Source organism: Cyprinus carpio, chromosome A7, assembly GCF_018340385.1.
Source record: "Cyprinus carpio isolate SPL01 chromosome A7, ASM1834038v1, whole genome shotgun sequence".
In the NCBI taxonomy this organism is placed as follows: domain Eukaryota; kingdom Metazoa; phylum Chordata; class Actinopteri; order Cypriniformes; family Cyprinidae; genus Cyprinus; species Cyprinus carpio.
The window spans coordinates 20,733,370-20,750,986 of record NC_056578.1 but is presented as its reverse complement, the minus strand read 5'-3'; the positions used below and the strand labels follow the sequence as shown (position 1 = coordinate 20,750,986).

Here is a 17,617-nt window from a genome sequence, read left to right as displayed (position 1 = left end):
TCTTTTTTCTCTTTTTATCATATATATATATATATATATTTTTTTTTTTTTTCACCTCACTCCATAACTAATGATCTGGGGAGGGAGCGTATTTGAAATTCTCTACAGTAACCATTTTCATAATTAAACATTTCTAATTCTGGAGCTTTGGCTGGCTCTGAGCAAACAGGCAGCGGCAGTGAAGTGGGAAACGCTCGACGCCTTTCATTAGAGCTCTTTTTAAATCAGTGCTCTGGTTAATGCAAGCGCTAATGAAGCAAGAGGACATTTAGCATCCCTGCTCATTAGGAGCTAAACTGCGGCCATTTGTTTGTACAGCAGAGGGAGAGGGCTATCAAAGCGTACGGTCAATCACATTTAATAATGGGGAGGTATTACTCTTTAATGAGTTATTTAAAATTATCCCGAAAATGCAATTCATCCAAAAACGAGTGTCCTTTGAGGATGCTGCACAAGAAAGTAAACACTTCTTTTTTTTTGGGCCTAGTAAAAAATGAGGGCTTTATACTTGGCACAAATTACAAAGCAGAAGTCAGACTGTTGAGCATGAAGGTGTGGTTGTTCACACATGCTTTTGACAAATACGTTCAAATAATTGACAAGTTTCCTTTCAGCCTGAGAAAGTGGATGATATATTATAACACGGCCTATTTAAATAAGCGACTTGACACTAGATGTCAATTCATCACCGCTGACAACCAGCTGCTATACAGCATTCCAGCTGAAAAATGATCCATACAAATGATGATAAACATCAACATATTTGTTATGTGGTGGAAAATGGAGCTGAACAGCACTGAATGCTTAAGATACCTTCGGTATCACTACAGTTTACATTATTTACAGGACTGGAAAAAATAATTGGCCATATATTTCTCATCGCCTTCCAGGGGCGCTTGACATTCTATGACGGTTTGTAATGTAAATGACAAAAATGGTATTTATTCCTTATCTTAAAAGTCAATGAAGTGATGGAGGAGAGAAAATAAGCCAGCTACAGGTGGGGGTCAATTATCATTTGAATAATCGAGGCAGCAGCACAGCAGACCCGAGCCTCTCTGGAGTGTGACACGTTTTTATCTTCATGCATTTCAATGAAGTCAGACCTGTACATAAAAGGTTATCACCTAGGAAACATATTTGCCTAAGCACAAGTTAAACAGGCGAGTGAGATCAGCATAGATATTCAATTTAGCCAGCCAACCTTGAACTATAAATATTTCAATAAAACCCAATGAGAGCATTTTCTCTCCCTCTCTCTCTCTATCCCCCTTTTCCTCCTCCCTTCTTTGATCCAATTCCATTTCAGCTGTGGGAGATAGGGGAAGGAGGAAAGGGAGAGAGGGGGATGGGATTTATAAGAGAAAAGGAGAAGAGTAGAAGAGGAGCAAGGGAAAGGAAGGAGCAAAAAAAAAAAAAAAAAAAAACTCAGTGTACTGTAGTTTAGCTAAATGTGCTTTCAGATGCATCTGGTCCCTAAAGCCTGAGGGGGGCGAAAGAAGGATCGAGGGAGGGAGACAGACTGACAGCAAAAATATGAAAGAAAGGGAGAAACAGGGACATGAATTTAACAAGTGCGCTGCGGGCAATGGTGGGTCCTACATTCAGGAGATATTAAATAATCTATTATTTGTTGGTTTCTCTCTCTGTTTGTCTTCAGGTAGATCATAATCTAGCACGACCCTCCACACATTATAGAGCCTTTCTAACAGGTATTCTCAAGACATGTTGAACTCCAAGTTTAAATAAAGATTATATTAGTCAAAATTGTTAAATAATAAATAAATAATGAATACTTAAAACGTTTGGTACAAGAAAGTCTTAATCTTCTCAAAATATTTTTATTTCAAATGAAAATTGCAAAAAGTCAAATGCACACACTTACATGTACAGAGACACATAAAAAAGGGGTAACACTTTAGAATAAGGTTCCATTAGTTAATGTTAGTTAACTACTTTAGTTAACATGAACTAAGCAAGAACAAGCTTTATACAGCATTTATTAATCTTAGTTAATGTTAATTTTAACATTTACTAATGCATTATTCAAATCAAAAGTTGTGCTTGTTAACATTAGTTAATGCACTGTGAATTAGCATGAACTAACAATGAATAAATGTATTTTCATTAACCAACATCAACAAAGATTAATAAATACAGTAATAAATGTATTGTTCATTGTTTGTCCATGTTAATTAATACATTAACTAACATTAACTAATGGAACCTTATTCTAAAGTGTTACCCCTTTTTTAATGTAAGAGTGTGTACAACCATTTTTAGTCGCTTCCAGTTATTTTAGCTGTACAAAAACAGTATGTTATGCTGCTTGAAGTTGCAAACTGTTATTTGCCATCATATTATTTTATTATCATAATCATTAACACACTGGCTTGTAGTGCAACTAATTTTATTGTTCGCTGCACTTTCTTTTTTTCACTAAAAATATTTGTAGTAACGTTTTTACTCAAAATTGCTGCTACATTTCACAAATAATTACAACAGCAAGTAAAACACTAAATTAAACATCAAATTTTTAAGTAGAACAACACATTTGTAATACATACTCCAATAATCTGTTTTATTTACAATAATAATAATAATAAAAAAAAAATTATATTTACCTATTGCACCTTATAAAGTGGAACTCTCGCACACTGCAGGAAATAGCTTATGTCTGAGTTAAAAAATAAGATGGAAACAAGTTTTGCATGTCCTGTTTTGTAATCATGTTCAACAATAGTAGTCAACTGATGGATGTTATAATGCCAACACATTTTACACTTAATACAATGTTTAATTTTTTTTATTAAATTAATAAAAAATAATTAAATATAATGGGGGCCAGTCATCTCTAAATGGCCAAATATTGTCTGTATACTTGGCCTGGCCAATATGTAGTTCTATCGCTAGTCAATAATATTTCTAAGCTTAATTTTTCCACTAATCATCACGATTATCTCAACTGCTAGTCCTCAACCTCTAAAATAATATTTTAGGACATTTTGTCAGATTTGGCTTACTTTCGAGGATAACACTGTCACACACTTGCACCCATTTCATGCAAACTCTCTCTCTTCCTCGACTCCGTTCTATGCCACAACAACTGACAAGCTGCTTAACTGACTCTCAGTGAATTATGAAGAGAAGAGCCCCCTCCTCTGCAGGACTAAGCCACCCATAGAGACCCCGATCAGTGGCGTGTTGTGACAGAGGACCTGTCAGTGGGGCCAGGCTACAGTATCACTGGGCTGATTTAGCACAGTCCAGACAGGGTGACAGAAGGTGAAAGCTCCAGCTATTTGTCACTGCTGTGCCCGTGTCAAAGTGTCAGGTGTGGGGACAGAGGGGGAGTGCAGCTGGGCTGATAGTGGAAGAGACAGCCCCGTATGGTCCGAGACCCAGCAGCCTGTCAAGCAGGAGTCAAAGTCTGGTGTCTTCTGGGGAGCTAAACCCCTCCTATGTGCCTTCTTGCTTTCTTTCATTCTTTCTTTTTAGCAAGCTGATCTCTTTTTTCCTCTCTGCCCGTTTCTCACCATGCGTTCCATTTTTGTAGCATCTCTCTGGAGGAAATCTTTTATTTCTCTCCTCGCTGTCTCTCAACATGTCTCAAAAACATGCCCACCTAAAACCTAATCGTACTCTCAATTGTATTTCCCAAGCCACAGTTCAGCTCACAGAACAGAAGTGCAAGTTAAGGACAGCTATACAGATGCAAGACCTCGTGAAAATATATCAGAACACAGATAAAGACTGCGTTTAGAGACTTAAAGAACAGCACATGACAATACAAAATATGTTTTAGTTTAAGCTACTTTGTCTTTGGGAAAAAAACAACAACTGTAATTTAAATAAGAAAAACAAGTGGGATAAAAGTTTAATATTATGATCACACCACAACAAAGTATCTGTAAAGTACTTTAGCCAAATAGCCACAGTAAAAAATAGATTTATCCTCAAGACTTGAAATCCATGGAGATTAAGTGCGAAAATAACAACAGCAGCAAATCAAATCAAACAGCATATGAGGACTCAAAAAACAACATTAAATGTGTTTATAAGACACAAAGTAATTCATTTCTTTATTCTTTCTTAAGCCTCTTTACTTGGAAATTTATTGGAGGGGGAGTGTGGGCGGTGTTTATAGTTGGGTCAAACATAGGCTCTCGAGCTTAATAGTGGATTACGACTCTCTCCCACATAAGAACACTAACTGACTTTAGCACAAGTGTAACTGGCATTTCTTCCGCTGGATATCCAGATTCATCTCAGTGAGTGTGATGAAGTAATAAGGGTTAAAGGAGGAGAGGAGATGGGAGGAAGGAGGGGGGGGAGATGTGCCCGGTTGTTTGTACCCTCTACACTTCTTCTGTTCCTTCTCAGTCTTTGCTTTTTTTGTCTGGTTTTGTTGGCTTGTCTTAATGCCAGTCCCCCCTCCCTAAATCCATCTGGTACCTTTGCTCGCCCTCAAAACAGCCCACTGGACTAATTATGAAGATGCATATACGCACACACATACACACACTTACACATATCCCAAGAGTCCTTTTGGAAAAAGAAAATATATTGAATTAGCCAGCAATACATTTATAAGTTAACAAAAATGCCATATGTCAGCAGTCTTTTAGAAATGTCGGCATTTTGTTTAGGAAAGGTCACAACTTGAAAAGGACCCTGTCACACAGCTAAACAAGCAGGATAAATCATACTACCAGAATTTATTTCAGGTTTAAACTTTAAGCTGGATAAAAATAGTATGCTCAACATTTATTTATCTGATCAAAAAGACAGGAAAATAGTAATATTGTGATATATTATTACAATTCAAAATAAGTTTGGTTTTTTAATATATTTTAAGATGTAATTTTTTCCTGTGGTGGCAAAGCTGAATTCTCAGCAGTCCTTACTCGTCTTCAGTGTCACATCATACTTCAGAAATTATTGTAACATACTAGTTTGGTTCTAAAGAAACATTTCACAACAACATCATCAGCATTAAAAACAGATGATGAAAGTGTTATAGATTTCTTTCAGGATTCTTTGATAAATATAAAGTTCCGAAGTATATCACTCATTTATTGCATCATTGCTGAATAAATGTATTAAACACTTTGTATTAAACTTTTGAATGGTAGCATAGTTCTGTACTATATTAAAACTTTCAGGTGTTCCACAAATAGGCTACTTACAATGAGTTTTCACATGAAATATCACTTCACTTAGTCTGTTTCAAAACATTGGCTTTTTCAAAAGCATTAAATTTCTTCTCTTCCAGAGTGTTTTAACAACAAAGGAGCACATCCAAAAGCACATCATCCAGATATAAGGAGAGAGGGATCAAAGAGACTGATGGTGAGAAAACTGTTAAACAGGGAAGAGAAACATGAAGGAGAGGGATCTGCAGGAATCAATTCAAGAAACATATTGTGCTTTTCAGTAAATTAGGTAAAATGTTTTCAGAAAGTCAGTAACAGCACCTCTCCAGTCGGTCTACTACTTTTTCATGCTAAGGATGGAGGCTGCTCTCAGAACTGATTGTCATACTTAAAGGGATAGTTTGCTCAAAAAAATAAATATTCTGTGCTCATTTACTGTCAAATTCATGAATTTAGGCATTACAGTATTATAATGTACAATAATTAGTTTTTAAAGATATATATATATATATATATATATATATATATATATATATATTAAAAAAATGAATTTTAAAGTGTGAATGTCTTGTGGTAATAATTATCGGTATTCACTTTGTAAAGTTTCTGTTCCACATATAGACAGCACAGAAGAGCCTGGGAAGCTCTTGTGAGAAAAGACACTGATTATGGAGAGACCACCACAGTTTGATCCTATCCAGTGGAACAGACAGAGAGATTTGGGCTGAGGCCTGGACGAGCCAGCACACAGACTGCATGTTTGTGAATCCTGGCATTCCATCAAGGAACATGGAACATGGAAGAAACATCCACGTATGGATCCAAAAACCTCGAATAGGATCATTGCCACGGGAACAGCCGGTTCTGTTCACACACACACTCGTTTGACACACTTTTAATGGGGCCACCTCAAGAACAGTTTCCTCAGTATTCAGCAAACATCCTGCCAGCATTTTGCTTGAGTGTCAAAGGGGAACAGAGGGTCTTAACAGGCTGCACAAGGGGGTGCCAGGCAACTGAATCTGGCGTGGGATCAATATTCACTTTCATTTCCCCTGTCAGAGTGCATTTGTGTGCTCTGCATAAACACTTACATACACTTTCAGCATCACTGTATGCCAGTTTCATGTCAGTTCCTAGAATAGGAAGAGGAAAAACCATCAGGAAAGAATGGAACATTAAAGCTGCCACAGGCTTACACTTACACAGACTGGTACGGTTAAAACAGGCATGATGAAACTAGGCAAGTAAATCCTATAATATTTATTATGATGATTTTAAATAAAGTGAACATAAGCATCAAAAATCACAATGTACAGCATTAGATTCACTTTAATCAAGCATTAGATGATGGCAAAGGTACATGATGAGCATGCAAAAAAAAAAAAACATTAATAAATAAATCTCTAATATCAGCCAATAACCAATAAAGCATCATGCATCTCTATTTTTTAAGTATAATTATAGCTAGGTTCCCTGCATCTCACAGTACAGAAAAACACTTGTATTATGAACATAATATGGTGTCTGTCTAAACAGTAGTTATTTAACACTTTTTTCATTCATATTAGCATTAATCAGTTTTAGTTATCCTTGCTTTTTCTTTCATGCTGTTTGAGATGTAATAATTGTATTTCATGTGTTGCTTTCTTTTTGCTGACAATAATACAAGCAATCTCACAGTGGGAATCCAGTGGAGAACAGAGAAGAAAAGTGGCACTCACAGAAAAACACATTTTAGTTTTCCGTCAGTGTCATGTGTTAAACACATACACACACCAGGAAGCAAGGCAGGATGATTCTGCCCCAGGCCAAATAGACTCACGCTTTTGCTCGTTTATGGGGATAATCAGATATAAACAAGCAACTCTTTTTCATCCTTCAGAAACTACTCCATCTCTCTACAAAACACTAACTTCACGGTGAATAGACCTGTTTCAATTAAACTTTTAAAAGCACCCTTGACTCTAAAGTCTGCTAAAAGTCCAAATGTAGTGTTTTTTTTTTCTTTTTCTGCAGAACATATGCACTGCACTTCTTTCTGAATTCTTAGCTTTCCTTCTCCTCTCTCCATCCACACGTCAGGTCATGCATGCACATCTGACCTGTATCCTGAACAAAGTGGGTAATTGGAGAGAGAGAGAGAGAAAGAGAGAGAGAGAGAGAGAATCAAAGTGAGAGCGCAACACAAACTCAAGGAGATCGAATGTTCATTTATTGCAGGTTGGAGCCCCACTCTGGGTGTGAAAGAAAGGCTGTTCTGTCCTGGACTAGCCATCCAATACAACCAAACTCCACACACAGGCAATGTTCCACTAAAGAGGGGCTTCACTCAGTCACCAAATCTCCTTAAGCACACACACATACACTTAGTGAAAGTATATCCCCTCTACAAACACAAACTAAATCACTGAAGCTCTTACGGCTTCTAAGACACACTCACACTTACCGACTGAATCTCCAGTTTCCACACACACACACACACACACACACACACACACACACAAACTCCTCTGTTGATCAACAACTGAGTCTATCAAACAGACAGAGTCCACTGGTGTCACCACACTCAGATGCAGTTAAAGCAGTATGGCAATAGTCTTTCTACAGATAAATACAATCATAACCCTCCAAAAACTCAACACAAGCCAAGCAATATTAAAGCTAAGCAGATAATTATTGTAATGTATTATAGTCTCATCACTGCGTGTAATTGCATTGATTTCTGTAAAGTTATTCAGCTTGTTTGTCATGTGGTCAAAAAAGACATTACTACTACAAATAATAAAAAATATTCACATACATAGGCCTACTTTTTAATCTTATATAGTTTATACTATATTAGTTATATACTATAAATATATATTATATAAACAATCAGTGTTTTTTAGGGATATTATTATCCTGTAATCATATACAAAAAAAATTATACTAATGATGACAAGAAGAAGAAGAAAAAGAAGACAACGAAGAAGAACAAGAATTAAACAAATATAATAATTTATGAACCCATTTCCATAATCAATTTCTTACAAACAAGTACAAACACACCATAAGGCAGCAGGACTTTTAATGGCTAAAATGGGCTAAAATTGCTGGGGCAGAAATGTCCCAGGTTAGAGATTATCTTCTCTTGTTAAATATGTTTGATAATCAAGTTTTTCAACAAGGGCCACAGAAAGACAGGCCATGAATAGGAAGCTCGACACTGAAGGACACACAATAATTACATCTTTTCTTTCAAGCCTTCTTCTTTTTATTGAAAATATATATGGCACAGCAACTCAAAACCCAATGGACACGGGGCTGTGCCAATTTTGTTTTTCAAGTTTGCTTTTTTTTTTAGTACTACAGAATGCCAAGACAAATTGTATTTACATGTTATGGAGGAACAATATCCAATGCCAGCACAGCATCATTAACAGAAAAAGGGTGGTGGGAGCAGTGCTTCTTGAAAAGCTCACCTCAGCTGAATTTCTAAATAAAGTCCTACATGAAACCGCCGTCATGGGTGGGCCGAGAGCCTGAGGTGCTTGGCCATGAGACAGCTGATCACTAGAGTGGGTGTAAAGCAAGCCCAGGGAGGCCACTCAAATAACCGCTTTGTTGCTGAATAAATGTCATTTGTAACTGGGCTTTCAAAGGACCATTTGTCAACATGTTTACAGCGACAATTCCCGACAAAAACTAAAGAGAGGCGAGTGTGCTGAAAGAAGAGAAAGTGACTTAAAATGGGGAGGCAGGAATGGCAAATGAGGGACAATAGTTCTGATTAAATGTCTACAAAAAATTAAGAGGTTATTTGACAAAGGGCTGCTGGTACAGATGAAGAATACTTGAGGCATGAGTGAATATAATCTGTTTATATGTATACATCTGCATAAATCTGTAAAATGTGTTTGTGTATGTATTTGCAGCTAAGATGGACTACTTGAGCCCACTTGATTTTCTTCAAACATATTCTTAATGAGACACTTGTGGCATTGTTCACTCATGCACACCATCAGATCCTCTAGAAATCCTCTTCATTAATTAATTTTATTTATGAAAACAATTGCTTACATTTCTCATTCACAGAAGTCTGTCATGACTTATTCCTTATTCTGCACTTACATTGCATTACTTCACTCCTTTTTTTATTTGCTCAGCAAACACATAAATCTGGACTAACATACAAACTCTGCTTTTGAGGTTATAGTTTCCTTTCTAATGTCTATCCAAAGTATTCTTCTTGGATAAACATCATATCAGGGTGTAATAACAGCAGTTCATGGGACATAATTTCTTATAATATCAAATTAACCAAGTTTCTTGAAAAAAATAAAAATAAAAATGTGCAGCGTCTGGAAAATAATGATTGGCATTAGCTTAAAACACAAGGTCTGTTGTTGAAATTTATCAAATCTTAATAGAGGCCATAGCAACTGAGAATCTTAAGCTGATCTTGGCCTTGATCTAGTCTACTGTGACCATTGACCATTTTGGCTGGACTTAGAAATAATTAAAACAGGGATTAGAAATCGTAATGCCAGAACAGCATGTTATGAAGTATGTCAGATGATATTCACAACAATAAATTCAAGAAAAAGTTCTCATTAATCAGCAAACTCGTACTGCAGCCTTTACGAGGCTCAGGGTGAATTGATTTATTTCACTGGAATCACAGCAGAGATAATCAGGATAAAATTTTAAATAGTTGAACATACTATAGGCCTCTGTGCATAATTATCCAAATGTAATTGTTTATACTGATAATTATTTTCATGTCATGACCAATAAAAATAACACAAAAAAAAAACACTAAAATCAGTTTTTTAAATATGACAAGTGTATTTAGTCATCACAACATTATAATGTACAGTATGAAATCTGAATGTTCATTTTCAGATTTCTGAAAAATTATTTAATAGTGTTAAATTATTAGTGATTCTGCATTAATGTAAATGTAAACAATATGAAAGTATATTATATAGAATCAATAGATCATCACAGTTTGATATTTTGGATGCCATATAAAAAAGTACACAGAAGACCTCACCTGACTTATGCTACAATACTTGTAGTTTAACTCTCATCCTCTTCATTCTCACTAACTTGTTCCCTATCTTCTGGAAGTAAATGTACACACACATGCAAATGCACAGACATTCACACACTGATTTGACTGACTGCAGTCAGTGAGCATGTAAAAGGTGTCCTGTGATAGCACTGAACTCCCTCCTCCAGGCAAACGAGGACAAAGCTCTGCTAACCGTGACACTTCTCTTGGTGAACGGTTAATGAAAGACAAGACAGAGCAGAAGACAAAAAGAATCCTGGGAGGAGGAAAAAAGGGAGTTTTCTCAGCGAGAGAGGAACATGTCTCTTGATGTCTCTCAGTGCTCAGGCTTCCCATGCACACAGAGGTGGAGACACTGAATGACAGTGAATTAAATTAATATTTCACCCCAGAATGAAAGCTCTGTCATCATTTACTCAACCATGTAACTTTCATCCTTCAGTTAAAAACAAAAGGTACATTTTTCAAGAATATCATGGCCAGTCTTTTGAATAAGGACAAACAACACACACACATTTATAAAAGCATAATATACTTGGTCCACAAGAAGTGATACTGTATATTCTAACTCTTCTGAAAATAAGTGACTTAAAATTGAACTTATTTAAATAGATTTAAATGCACTTAGATAAATATTTAAACCTTGTCCTGTTCTTCAGATGAATCTATTGTATAGCTTTAGGGGAGTCACATTAGTGGCCACAGTTTTCTTCAAAAATTCACCAATTCACCAAAGTCAGTCATACAGGTTTGGAACGACATGAGGGGGATTAAATGATGACATATTTTTGAACTGTACTTTAATAGGTGTACACTTGAAGATGAGTTTCTAGTCAACTCAACAACATACTGGTGACCATCTTCAACATCCTAGGTTGGGTTAAGGTCATATGTTGTACGTTAAACCAACAAACTTTGGTGGATCTTGAATGAAGGCCTCAGCCATTTCCGTGGAAGTGTATGTCCTTCAGCACATGGCATCTCAGCTGCTCTTTTATACGCTGACCCTAAAATAGCAGTCATCTCCGCAATCTGCTGAGACGAAAGTAAAAGTGGCAAAGTAAAAGAAGAGGATGAAGAAATGGAAAAGACACTCGCACAAGGATTAGGAGTCCTGCGAAGGATTTGAAACTTTCCGTCTGGAGACACCAGCCTGATGCTCCGTGTGTGTGGTAGGGGTCACAGGAGGCCACTGGGAGAAAATGAGGGATGCTCCCCTGGGCTTAGTGATCTAATGCCCCCTTCTCTTTTAATCAAAGTCACACAAACCCACAATCTGGGCAGATTAAATCAAGAGGAAGAGCTTGGTATTATTGTGTGGTTAATATTCCTGATTATTTTCAATAAGGATCTGTGTTTCTATCCATCCTTCTCTCTCAGATTTTCTCCATTTGTTTAGAAATAGCTCCCCTTACAGGGACCACAGTGACAGGGAACATCATCCTCCAGTAATTGAGACAGACAGTGCTGTACATTTGAACTGCATCTCAATTTCTTCATTACAAATTGAATAAATATGACAGCACTGGAATAAGAACTTGTTTGTCCCTGCAAATTACGATGGGTGAAATGATATGATAATAAATGAATGATACTACAAACACTGTCAACCCCAGTCCTTTTTTCTTTTACTTTTTCTTTTTTTTCAACAAGTTAATGAATGTATTATTCCACAATTGGTCTTTCTATTGTCCAAAAGCCTATTTCCACATTAGAGCGAGACATAATCAGGCAATTGTGAGTTAAAGTTTAAGTTGCAATGTAAGTTACATTACAAAGTCACATGTGAATACAAAGTCACATTGAGAGAGTTAAAGTTGCATTATGTGCAATAAATAACTAAATAAAATAGATTTAAAAAATTACAATTATTTTTTGCATATTTTATAAATTAATTAAAATATTAAAAACATAAACAATAAACTAAAATAAAAGTAATTCAATGAATAAAATACTGACAAATAAACTAAAAAATAATACAAAATAATATAATAACAATGTATTAATATAAACAAAAATCAGAAAACAATATACAATTTGTTTTTTTTAAATATTTATATTATTTTTCCCTCTCTCACTGAAGTGAATTGAGCTTCCTACTAAAAGATAATGTGAGCAAATCTGAGAGCAGGAGTACACATTGTCCAATATAACCAAGATAACAGGGAAAAATCAGCAGACATCAAAGAGGCCTGCGGGCAATGCATGGTTGTTAATTTCGTAGCGTGAGAGTAAGGCAAAGGCAAAGAGAGGGAGAGAGAAAGCGATTCAATCACTTCAAAGCCAGTGGAGGCTTTAAAAGGTCGGTTTGTTTTGACGCAGATATACAGAGGTGAATGAGAATCAAGCGGTGAATCCATGACTACTTTAGACGTCTGATTCATTCTTACCGTGCTTCCACTCCATTCTCTCTCTCTAACGCACATACGCAAAACCAAAAAACACAACAAGAGAATCAGAATTATCTGACAAGAAACAGAAAGAGAGAGAAAGAGAAAAGAGAAAGAGTGAGAGAAATATCTTATGCTCTACACTGGAAAATAAGAGCTTTCTCTGAGGAAATGGCAAGTAATTAACCCATATAGTCCAATTCCAGGGATTTCTGTGGATATGACACTTTTTTGGCAGGAGACAAATACTGATTCAAGGCGATGTGTGTGTGTTTGATCTGTGTTGTTTGAATAACAACAGGCTACTCCATTCAATAGAGTAATGATGATAGTTCCCTTTTTGAAAGAGACAACCTATTTCTGTCAGTCTGAGGCTAAAGTAGGCTAAATCTCCAGAGAAGAGGGCAGCTGTGCAACGCTAGCAGGGTTAGTATAGCGCTGCTGGAGCCGCTCACTCCTGAGGAACAATACTGCTGTACTAAGGGAACAAAAGCGAGACGGTCTCTGTGTGAATTTTAATTAGGCCATGGGTGAGGCAGTACAATACTGAGGTCTCTCCCCATTTTGGATGTGTTTGTGTGTCACTCCTCCCATCTCAGTGTTTTGCATAAAAACAAAAACAGAAAGAGAAGAGTGGAGATCTCTCTCAAGACATCACAGAGCCTCAGACGGTGTTGTGAACTTTTCTAGATGGGTGCTCATTCTCTGAACCAGGACAGGGGCAGAAATCTATACCAAAAGTTAGCTAATGGTGCTTATTAATTTATTGATGTTATCACATCAATATGCCAGAGGCAAACAGTCCAATATGCAACTCAGAGCATGCAAATCATTTTCACATACAGGTAAAAATGGCTACGATTTACATCTAACAACTAATTAACCGAACTACAAACTAATGAACTATAACAGTGAAGAAACAAAATTATTAAATGATGTTGCGTCAATGTTCATTTCTACACAACAAACAGCAGTGTATATATAAATCCATACATAAACAGCACAATGTACTATATTAATATGAAGAATGAATTTTCACCATAAATTTAACAGGAAATTTTTATAGTGCCACTCCACTGAGTAAAACCACCAGTAACATATATAATAAACCCAACAAGTTGATTTGCAGGCTGTCCAACACTCAAAACTCTCTAAAACACAGTGATACACACCTAAATTTCTCCAGTCACATCAATGAGGTTTTTACAGATGTCAGAATGACAAGAGACAAATGTACAAAGCTTCAAACAAAACCACAAACACACTTTGTGATCACAACATCTAAATGGAGGCACTGTGCTCCTCTTCGAAACTGGAGCAAACATCACACTTTCAATTCTGTGTCTTCGTCTGCCAAAGACCAATGGCTTGACATTCACAGAAGAACCTCGCAGCTTTTCGTTACCAAAGAAAGTAGAGAGAGTTTGTGATCTTGGCGTGATATTGTTGTATAAGGGGATTTCGCTCCACCCTCCCCTGGCACACAGACAGATTACACAGTGATTATACGCAACTCAATATTGCATGACAACCTCCAGCGCGTGAGGGGTTTACCATCATGTTTCATTCATTTGGCTTGAATGAAGCCTCATTTGAAGCATCGGAAAGCTTAAGATTTATGTGAAATTCATAACAGAACAGATGTCCTCTCAAATTTGCTTCTCCAATAGAAAAAAAAAAATTCTGAAAATAAGCCTTGATTGCCTAAAAACCTTAAACATGTTTAGGTCTTAACCCCAGATGGCTTAGAGGTTATTTAGTTGCACTAAGGAGCAAAGCACCATGGGGAATATTCAAATGACAGATTTATATCAATGCCCTGCCTCTGTGCCTTAATCTGACTTTCATAGTGCTTGTGTGTGTGTAACTTTGACTACAGTTTAATGAAGAATGAGAATCAATTAGTCAGTATAACTTCCTCCTTCCAACAAAGGGATTTTGTGTGTGTGTGTGTGTGTGTGTGTGTGTGTGTGTGTGTGTGTGTGTGTGTGTGTGTGTGTGTGTGTGTGTGTGTGTGTGTGTGTGTGTTAGTTCTCTGCGAGCTCTGGGTATGATACTACAACTAGCTGCTGCCACATTGGTTCTTTTTACAGCATGTCTAGAATGTGTGTACTGACAGTTTGATACTATGACATCACAGACAGGATGAAACCTTTTCCCCCTTCTCTTCCTTTATTATGCACATCTACACAAGGTGTCATCTATCTCTCTAATGATTTTAGTGAAAGGGAGATTCGCTTTAAAATCCCTCTGGTTGGATTTTGTTTCAGCTAAAAATTCTTCTGACCATTTTTCTTCTTGCTGGTTAAGTGTGACTGGCATTTTAATTACCTGCACAGATTGTTATGCTCGTCAATCAACCCTCAGCAACTGAATTGTGATGACATCATTGACAAATCCCTAAGCATGAGATTTACAATTTGAGTCCTACATCAAAAGATGATATGGTCACTGCAACCAAAACAGTGCCGGCTTTGCTCAGGATGTTAAGAAATATCAATTTAACATGAAGAATGGTCAGTGACAAGTGTGACCAAAGTGTGACCACCCATACTGCACCTTCAGTTTAAAGCCCAACACGTAAATAAAGAAAAACTGTGTGTGTGCACGTATGTCTGCTTATATTTGTCTCTGTTTGGAGAACAACGGAAGCTAGATTAAGAATTTGAAGGGCATATATTGTGTTGGAAAAATGACTAATACTTTAAATAAAGGCAGGCAGTGGAAAGGAACAGACTGTAATAAGCAGTAAAGATAGATTTATGCCTATTCCAAGAAAGGCTGAAGGCTCTTATTGAGCACATTAAAAGCCCTTTTAGCCCATATCTAATATGCAGTCTCTCCATAATTAATTTAATCCAATAAAGAAAATTATTTAATATTTTCTGCTGCTTTCCATGAAGTGAACTGTGAATCCAATTTCAAGTCTTCTGATTGAGGATTCTCTGTATTGCAGCTAGCACACCGACCTCATTCTGGATGTCTTTGTTAACACTGACTGTGGAAAGAAGCACATCTTTCTCTGACTATTAAACAGCTAGCGAGCGCCCTAGCTCTGGAAAGGAGTAGAATGAAAATAGAAAAACAATAAAAGAAAATGTGAGTTATTAAATCACATATTGAGGTAATGTATAATCTCCGCTTGTCTGGTTGGTTCCTGCCAGAATATCTTTGTGCCTCCCGACTCCAGTAACTGAAAAACTATTTCAGTCTGTTATTTGTTTATTTATATATTTTCTAATGAAAGCCAGTCTGCTCGAAAGGAGGGTGGATAAACGGATAAATGAAAGGTGATAAGGAGAACCACATTAATCTTTGTAAAATTACAAAGAAAAATGAACTATTTATCTCCATTACACCATTCAAGCCTGCATATTTTGCACCCAGTTTTCAGAGAAAGAAAAAGTAGTGCTATCTTAAATGATATCTCCTTTGAAGTCTTTAATAGTTTTTAATTCACAATGATCTCACAATCTCTGCGCTTCCTTCTCTCTCTCTCTCTCTCTCTCTCCTTCTCACTCACTGGTTCTTTCACTCGTGGTGAAACACTTGAATGAGCCTGAATTTAACCTAGCTTCTGAAAGGAGCCAGGTTGAATTTAACGGAGCATTGTGCGCAATCGGCCTTTAATCGACTCTCTTCAAATATGGCAGCTGTTTTCACCGATGTTTAATTCATAATTACATCTTCACAACAAGTGCAACACATTCTCTTGCACTCATTCATCTGAACTCGGAGTATTACATCCAGCACAGGTCCAAAAAAAAAGTAATTAAACCCATCTTTGAAATAGCTTGTAAATGACGATTTTATTATTTCGCTCACCCTTTTGCTAAATGAGGCAGCGGTTGAAGGTACGTGATGCATAGCGATGAAGCTATGTGTGCTTTTCCCTTTAAGGGTGTTGATTTTCTAATAAATGGAAGTGGAGGAAAGGTCAGGAGCCAGGGCTGGGTGTGTCAGGTTGAGTTAGGCCTGAGGGGTGAGGTGAGAGATAAGGAGACTACAGGCCTTGGCCCAGAGCCAGGGTTAACTGTACCTCTCCATTCTCTTCAGAACAAAAGTCATCCATCTCTCCGCTGACACCCTGTTTATTCTATTATTCATTTGTCATGTCTCCAATCAGCTGGATGAACAGAGGCACTGCCTTGCTGATGTATGGTCTTTTTAATTAAGACTAAAAGAAAAGATCTGTGACTCAACTTCTCTATTGTTTTTCCTTTGTCTCTTCTTTTCTAATCACCATGAGCAAGACTCAAGGTTTTGTTTTTTCTGACAAGGGAAATGTCCTTTTCAGGCAGGATTGGGGCAGTAGGTCATTTACAAGAGAAAGAGCGAGAAAGAGCAGTCTGGCATCCAGAATACTTTTGTTTGTTTATTTGCAGTGTTTAAAACAAAGACGGCATGGTGTTGAGAATCTCATCAGCAGGAAACCCCCTTAGAGACACACAGCATATTCAAAGGCATGCAAATGACAGCGCTCAGAGCGGGGGCTGGGTTCATTTTGAAACTGCTTAATTACCTCATTTCTAAAATAACTTGTGCCGTGTTTATGAATACAATGCATGTAGGTAATGGCTCTGGATTATTATAATTTTTTTCTTGTATTTCACATTGTTACACTATACAGACAACACCCACTTTCTGCCCTGGCATTGACACTAATAAAAAAAAAAAGAAAAGAAATAAAAAACTTGGAAAAATTAACAACAACAATGAGCTGGTGAGCAAAAACCTTCACACTGTAGATAAAAAATGAAATATTATTGTACTTGGGAAAGAGGATGGAAAGTTTAGTGAGTACTGACTGATCCAGGACTTACTGTAAATACACTTACATTAATGATTCTTTTGTCTTTTGCCATGATCATTTCACGCACTGTAATACACAAAATGTTGTAAAAATGTTGCATAAACATCAAACAAATGTTTGTACAATAACAAACAAAACGTATTAAAAATATTTTTTTTCTAATCATCATCACATCACAAAAAACCTATAAAAATATTTT

At 36.7% G+C, this 17,617-nt stretch overlaps 1 long non-coding RNA gene across 2 annotated transcripts in view; it reads right to left on the bottom strand.

Moving 5' to 3' along the window:
- LOC122145641 overlaps positions 1–17,617 on the bottom strand; it is a 107,322-nt gene that overhangs the window by 72,934 nt on the left and 16,771 nt on the right. For both annotated transcript variants that reach the window (XR_006160452.1, XR_006160453.1), the window contains exon 2: positions 6,251–6,292. This is a non-coding gene — a long non-coding RNA (uncharacterized LOC122145641). The remainder of the gene's footprint in view (positions 1–6,250; positions 6,293–17,617) is intronic.